Consider the following 7,903-nt stretch of genomic DNA (forward strand, 5'->3'; position numbering starts at 1 on the left):
CTCAGAAGTCAGGAAACTTTGGGAAACCACTGATGAGATCGTTTAAGCCCCAAAGCCCCACGGGTGGTGACTAGATGGGGTATATGGAGTCTGCTGCAGAGGAGGAAAGAAAGATTTCAATCTGCTTTCCACCTTCCAGATTTCACACAAGTACATTTTATTGGCAGAACCCTGCTGTCGAGGGGATTTGTGAAATATGGTTCCCAGGCTTCTAGCACCTGCGGAGAAGGGGGTAGAAATGGGTGTCAAGAGCCAACCAACACTATCCAACATGCGTCCATATACAGGTATGGTGAGGAGGCACCACCTGTACTTGGAGAAGTCCTGGAGCCCTACTCCTTTTTTTCTTTTATTTTTATAGGCTTATGGGTGTCCAAGGCTTTGTAAAAGGCGGGTGGTGTCTACGTAGAATAACATGGTGGAGAGCTAGCTGAGTCACAAATCTGGAAGCTGTCACTGTAGTTGGGCAGCAGGTGAGATACTGGTTGCTGGTGACATGCAGTCAGCCCCAGAGGTGACTGGAGAAACACCTGGAGTTGATCCTTAGTTGGTCTCTGGAATGTTCTCACTGGGATGAAAGCTGGGTAGACTGCAGGCAGTGCAGCACTGGAGAGAACATAGCTGCCATTCAAAAGGGCTGCCAGAGGAAAGGTGTCCATAGGGAAATATCATTTCTCAAAATATGGTCTCTGGAGCTCTGCACTCAAACATCTCTGGGATGCTTCTTTAAAAGGCTGATCCTGGGACTTCCCTGATGGTCTAGTGGTAAAGAATCTGCCTTCCAGACTTCCCTGGTGGCGCAGTAGTTAAGAATCCACCTGCCAATGCAGGAGACATGAGTTCGAGCCCTGGTCCGGGAAGATCCCACCTGTCGCCGAACAACAGCCTGTGTGCCACAACTACTGAGCCTGTGCTCTAGAGTCTGTGAGCCACAGCTACTGAGCCCTTGTGCTGCAACTACTGAAGCCCGCTTGCCTAGAGCCAGTGCTCCGAAACGGATTAATCCAAATATATTTGAGTACCTAATAGAGTACGAGTGTGCTAAGTACTAGAAAAAAGGTGATAAATCTGTAAATATTGTTCATGAGGTGTTCATAATCAATCTGGAGAAGATTATGGGGATCTTCTCCATACACAGATAATGGATACAATGAATAAATGGATACATACAATGAACGCAATGGATAATGATATAGATAATAAATCTATAGTTATTGGTTTGAAACAGTATCAAGATCCAAGTAATTCCTGCAAAGTCAACAATTTTTGAAGTAAAAGAGCTCAGAAGTAGGTAATGGGTGGGGCTAAGGGTCTGATATATTGAGGTGGAGAAAGTCATGGTGGGGATGGAGAAATGTGCTGGGTGATTTGGGAGTGCTTTAGGAAAATGGGCTAGAAACCAGCTTTTTAAGAATTTCATACTAGACTGTTGATGGCTTTAATGTTATACCTTGATTTGCATATTTAAGACTCATGCAAACACTCAAGTCGAAGGATTGCATCTTTGGTGGTCATTTCTCACACAGAGTCGGGAAATCTAAGTTTTTAAAGTTCAGTGGATAGTTAGCGCTAACTACTTAGTACTCTAGTCTTCTCTGGGAGTTTGAAGATGAAGCCAGCTGCTATAAACATGTCCGCACCATTCGATCCTGTAAACTCACACTTTGGACTCTACGCTAAAAATACACTTGAATAGAAACGCTAAACTTCAAAACTTCTGGGCGCGCGGGTTGCGGAAGGGGAACTAGAGGCAGAGGCAAGCCCGGAGTGGGAGGGGCGAGGGAGAGGTCCGAGCACCGCCCCCGTCCCACTCCCACCGAGCTGGCTCCGCCCCTCAGGCTCCATTTTTAAAAAAGCGCGGGCGCGCGTGCGCAGGCGCAGTCCGCTTGCGCCCCGAGCCGCGCACGCGCGGTAACGGTAGAATGGTGGAGTTGGTACCTTTTGCGGTTCCCGTCGCGGGTGACAAAACCTTGCTGGTGTGGGAGCTGAGCTCTGGACCCACGGCCGAGGCCTTGCAAGTGAGCCGAGCCGGGGCGGAGGGAGGGGTGGAGGAAGCCGCCCCGCGCCCCAGTAACTGGGCGCCCCGGGGTACTGCTTCAGCACCTCATCTGCCTGTGGTCTCCGCTGAGAGGAATCTTAGTTCTAGAGCCGACCTGAGCAGTCAGCTCGCTCCCAGCGATTTTTGAGAGATAGTTCCCAACAGACGGCATTGCCTCCTAATGCTTCTCGAAGCTTAGGATTTCAGAGGGAAACTTGTTCATAAAATGAGAAGTGTTTGGAGTTGCCGGCTCACCACAGTTGCCTGTGGCGAAGGGCTGGGGGAATATAAGGGAATGGGCGGTTTGTTTTCCTGGGCGTGAAATTTCCTGCACTTACTTAGCATGGGACCACCCTACAGCATTCTGTGTTCACAGTCTTCTCCCAGTTTGGCCTTCTGTATTCGGTCCGAGTCTTCCCAAACGCAGCAGTGGCCGGTCCTGGGTTCTATGGCATCATCAAGTTTTATTCAGCAAGGGATGCCCACAGAGCCCAAAAGGCATGCGACCAGAAGCAGCTTTTCCGGACATCTCCAGTGAAGGTGGGTCCAAATGTGGAATTCCTCGCTCTACCGGGATGAAGTGCTGAATTTAAAACTAATGGGCCATCGGGAATTCCCTGGCGGTCCAGTGTTAGGACTCTGCACTTTCACTGCTGAGGGCCCGGGTTCAACCCCTGGTCGGGGAACTAAGATGCCAGCGGCGGGGGCGGGGGGGGAAAGGCCAGCGTTTGTACAGCACTGTGGTGTACAGAATGCTCTCAGATTCACTGCTCCACTGATCCCCCAGTTCCCCAGATCTTTCTTTCTTTTTTTTAGATGAAGACACTCGAACTCAGGATGGTTAAGTGACTTACTTAAGGTTCATGACAGTAAAGGTGGAAACTAGAGGCCAAACCCAAACTTAACTGATGTTAAACCCTATGTCATTTTATGCTGCCCCTTAATTTAAGAAATCTTCACAAGAGTCTTCCTTATATTTACTTTTACGTGGATTTCAAATGTGTGAGGTTGACAAACTTTTTTCATTAATTAATTAATTTATTTATTTATTTTTGGCTGCGTTGGGTCTTGTTGCTGCGAACTGGCTTTCTCTAGTTGCGGCAAGCGGGGATTCTTCTTCCTTGTGGTGTGTGGGCTTCTCATCGCGATGGCTTCTCTTGTTGCGGAGCATGGGTTCTAGGCACGCAGGCTTTAGTAGTTGTGGCTTACGGGCTCAGTTGCTCTGCAGCATGTGGGATCTTCCCAGACTAGGGATCGAACCCGTGTCCCCTGCAGTGGCAGGCGGACTCTTAACCACTGTGCCACCAGGGAGCTTGAGGAACTTTTGTCAGATGTAACATAAAGGAGGCTTCATCATCACTCTCAAACTGCCTATTCCGAACTCCCTTCACATTCCAGAAAATGGTTAAAATATTCTCTCATGCATTGTAGAAACCTTATTCCATATTAACATGCCATCCAATTTTACTTGCCCAGAATTAACATTTCATTATGTGTCTCCGTTCAGCCACCATTCCTTTTTCAAGGACCTTTTCAATTCCTCTGAATAAGTGAGTGAGGCTTAGATTTCCAGACCTTTCCCTTTATAATTGTGTGTCTTCTCTGATTGGCTTCTCGCTCTGGCCACTTCCTACTGATCTTGCTGCCTATTCTCACCCATATTTCTTTACTCACTGAGTTCACCTTTATTGAATCTGAGAACTCTCCTCAGATGTGACTCCAGGTACACTACCTCCCACTTCTGTACCCTGTTTAACACCCTCTTCAATCCTGTACTCCCTGGGATTGAAATGATTTTGTGTCAGGCATTCTTTTGTTTGCACACCCTGCGACCATTTCACATAACCACTCAGATATTACAGATGGTCCTGGAAAGATTATGAAACGGTTACTTGGTGTCAGTTGTGAGTAATGTGTAATGTGTTCTTTTCTTATATTGGACATTAAGACTATTGCATAAGCTTAGGTTCTGAGATTTTCACAGCATAAAGCTCGGCACTGATAGAATGTTCTACAAGTCACTATAGAGTTGAGAGGAAAGGGCATTCGTATTAGATTTCCTTATTTAATGCAGAGACTTAGTTTACTGCCCACACGCCCGAAATTGTTACCTACTTTAATTATGCGTTCCTTTAAAATTTTATTTATTTATTTACTTGGTTGCACCGGGTCTTAGTTGCAGCAGGCAGGCTCCTTAGTTGTGTCTCGCAGTCTCCTTAACTGTGGTGTGCGAACTCTTAGTTGCAGCATGCATGTGAGACATAATTCACTGACCAGGGATCGAACCAAGGCCCCCTGCATTGGGAGCATGGAGTCTTAACCACTGCACCAGCAGGGAAGTTCCAATTATGTGTTCTTTTATTCATTGGCAGGTATACATCTTATCTTTTTTCCCCTGTAGTTTTTATAAATACAGAAAAGATAATAACATCTTAAAATAAAATGAAGGAAAGGCCTAATGTATCTGAGTTTTTCTCAGTAGCACGAAGGGATATGTTTGCCAACAAGAACTGTGGCAAGGTTATCCCAGATGTCAACTGTCTCTACTACCCAGGGGCTCAGAGCCCTTCTGAAGCTTCCTAATTGTCCAGGACAGCTCCATTATGACCCACCGTACAGGGCCTAGCCTCCCATGCGACACTCAACATTTAAAAATTAGTCTTCATTTCTCCTTCCCAGCAGGCAGCTTCAGTTGGAGGAAATAATTTCATTTCCTTATGTACTCATTCATTCACTCAGTCAACAGACCATCACTTCCCTATTATATGCCAAGACCTATGCTTGTTTCTGGTAACAAGGAAAGAATAATATACGGTTCCTTCAAGCACTTAAGGAGCTCGTAAACTAGTGACGGGGAAGATGCACAAACAAATCAAAGAATTAACAATGCTTTGACTTTCTTTGTATTATTTGAATTTTTATGACTGTATTTATATACTACACGCTGTTCAAAATGGAAATAGACATTTAAGAAAGAACTAGTGATGTAAAAACTCCACAGTAATATGTAAGTTATTGAGAGAGTTAAGACTGGAAATATTTGCACTCTCAAAGAAGCTTGTTAATGCAGATGAACCTCTAATTCTTTTGGTTGCTTTATTTACATTTAGAGAGGTATACGTATTCCCTCTTCTAACAGGGGTTAGTAACTTGGGGAGGGGGTGCTACAGATTAAGGTCCTAATTCAGTGGCAGGTCCATCTTATCTCCTCTTCAGCTCGTATTCTCGAGCAGGAGCTACAGGATGAGACGACTGAAACAGTTCACTTCCTTTGCTTACCCCCAGCCCCATAATAGGCTTCTGCTGGGCTTCCTTGGTTGCTTTCATCATCACTTTCACCACCAGCGGTCAGGGAACCTTCCCGGTTAATCAGGGGCCCTGGAAATGATGCAGAAAAGTACTGACCTAAAAATAATAAATAACATTTATTTAGGGCTCACTGTGAACTCATTGCTTAAAATGTGCTACTTAATCTGCACAGCCCCTCTATGAAATTGGTATTGATAAATCTCAGGTATATCCAAAATAAGCCTCTATGTAGGGTTGTGATATTTTTAGGTCTTTTATGTCTTTAGGTTCGTCTCGGCACCAGTAATAAGGCGGTTCAACATAATACGCTTGCCCTAAACAGCTGCAGATGCCAAGAATTGGCAAATTACTACTTTGGTTTCAGTGGGTGGTGAAAAAGGATCATCAAGGTAAACTCTGTATACTTTCTTTGACTAACCAGACTCCTTTCAACACTGAACTCCTAGACTTTAGAGGGAAGAATAGAACAGGGCTATGGGGAGGAGATGTGAGAGGCTTCCACATGGAAGCATCTGAGCATTGGCCTGCCACCTAGAATTAGTGATAATCTCAATGACTTGGATGGTGGTGTCCATAATTTTCTCCAGTATTTGCATGGTGTATAATAAAAAATAGTTGACCATATCTAATCATTCATTTGCAAGTCTCACTTGATTTTGAAGCTATAGCATACCTAAACTATTACCTGGGGTTGCTGGAGTTTAGTTTTTATTTCTAACAACAGGATATTTTGAAGTCTAGCCTTTAATTCAAAATCCTAACAGCTTCAGGATCTTTCTAACCTTGAAGAAAGGGAAAAGGAAGATATTGTGACACCACTTCAGAAGCAAAGCCTCAAGTTCTTCTGGCTTTAGAGGTGGTGTTGCCCTCCCACGAGTGCAGGAGTCCTGGAGTTTGCATGGCTGAGGAACCTTTGGATAACTTGGAGGAAGCTCTGTTTTCCAGTATGTGTGTGTATGGGGAGGTGAGGGAGTGGGATTTCTCTTTTTTCCTTTCTTTCTGAAACTCAACTTTTCAGATACATCATCACCATAGCTAAGCAACTAAAGCCCTGGGCAGAATTTTCTGCCTGACAATGTAGGTTTTTATCTTAGGCAATACCTGACAGCACCTTAAACTTTAGAATTTTAGAACTGACTGCCTGCCAGGAAGCTTAGGAGGAGGGAAAATTAGTTAGTTTTTGTGTTTTTTTTGGTTAATAATTTGTTATGTGCTAAAATAGTCCTTCAAATACAGATGTCTTCTGGCCTCCAGTTATCCCAACAAAACCATTGTCTAAAGATTGAAATAAACTCTTGTGTAAATGTTCAGTCCTTTGCCTCCTATAGAAGGGCCTGCACGGAAGACGTAAATATAGATCCCTAGAAAGGGGATTCCGATTGGTACTGAGTTTTTTCCTAGAGTCCATGGCCCTTGGGCTTAGGGTTTTAAGTCAGAGGCAGGGCTGTTAGCGAACGGAGTGGAGGAGGCTCCACCCTCCACCTGAGTGGGTGATGGTTGAGGAGAGGCCAGATCATCTGCACTACCACCAAATCTATCTCACTGTATGAATCCAGCCCTTCACGCACAGGAGAGCAGCGTCTGTAGCAGTGTAGCCTCAGCTTGTCCACTTGAAATCTGTGCGTCATATGCGATTAGTGCCACGTTCTTGGTTTGCATTTCCCATCGAGTATTTTAGGAACTTCCAGAATAGATCTGAGCAGTAAAAATGTGCCAAGCCAGGGTATACCTACAGCAGAGTCATTCAACCGCACCCCACTGTAGTGCCTGCCCTTGATCACTAAGGTAATGATCTAAGAATCACAGATGCATTTTTAGTTTTAAACACATAACCTAGACATCAGTTATTCAGACAGGCATTTTAAATTCATCTGTTTTGGTTGGATTTAGGGTCATTATCATTCCTTATGAAAAGGAAGGTAACCCAGAAGCTTGCTATTCAGAAGGCTATGACAGATGCATTCCAGAAACTGCTGATTGTGGTTTTAGGTAAGACCTTTCTGATTGTCCTTGAAGTACTTCAATTTCAGTGAGCAAATAAACTTATTTGAAAAGTTAGTTAGATGGGGCTTCCCTGGTGGCGCAGTGGTTGAGAGTCCGCCTGCCGATGTAGGGGACGCGGGTTCGTGCCCCGGTCCGGGAAGATCCCACATGCCGTGGAGCGGCTGGGCCCATGAGCCATGGCTGCTGAGCCTGTGCGTCCGGAGCCTGTGCTCCGCAATGGGAGAGGCCAGAACAGTGAGAGGCCCGCATACTGCAAAAAAAAAAAAAAAAAAAAAGTGAATTGGATGAAAATAATGGTTCTCTAAAACATTACCTATTCTTTCATTCACCAGATGCTTTCACAGCAGCAGTCTTAAATTTGTTCTTTGTGGCATTTATGAGAAAAACGACAGTGAATATTATTGTCCCCAGTGTTTAGATGTAGAATGACTTGCCTCAGTTCATACAGAAAGTGTTTGATCCAGTTCTTCCTCAACTGGTTGCTTATCATACAGAATAGTGTAGTGATTATAAGCCTTGGACACCTGTGTTTGAGTCCTAACTTTGTCTCTT

General features: G+C 44.8%; 1 pseudogene across 1 annotated transcript; it reads left to right on the forward strand.

Moving 5' to 3' along the window:
• Positions 1-1,922: 1,922 nt before the first annotated feature.
• Positions 1,923-7,380, forward strand: LOC309838644 (RAD52 motif-containing protein 1-like; annotated as a pseudogene). The gene is made up of 5 exons: positions 1,923-2,018; positions 2,399-2,578; positions 5,614-5,736; positions 6,112-6,291; positions 7,238-7,380. The product of its transcript is annotated as an RAD52 motif-containing protein 1-like (transcript).
• The last annotated feature ends 523 nt before the right edge of the window (positions 7,381-7,903 follow it).

This window comes from Grampus griseus, assembly GCF_964374135.1.
Source record: "Grampus griseus genome assembly, chromosome: 20".
In the NCBI taxonomy this organism is placed as follows: domain Eukaryota; kingdom Metazoa; phylum Chordata; class Mammalia; order Artiodactyla; family Delphinidae; genus Grampus; species Grampus griseus.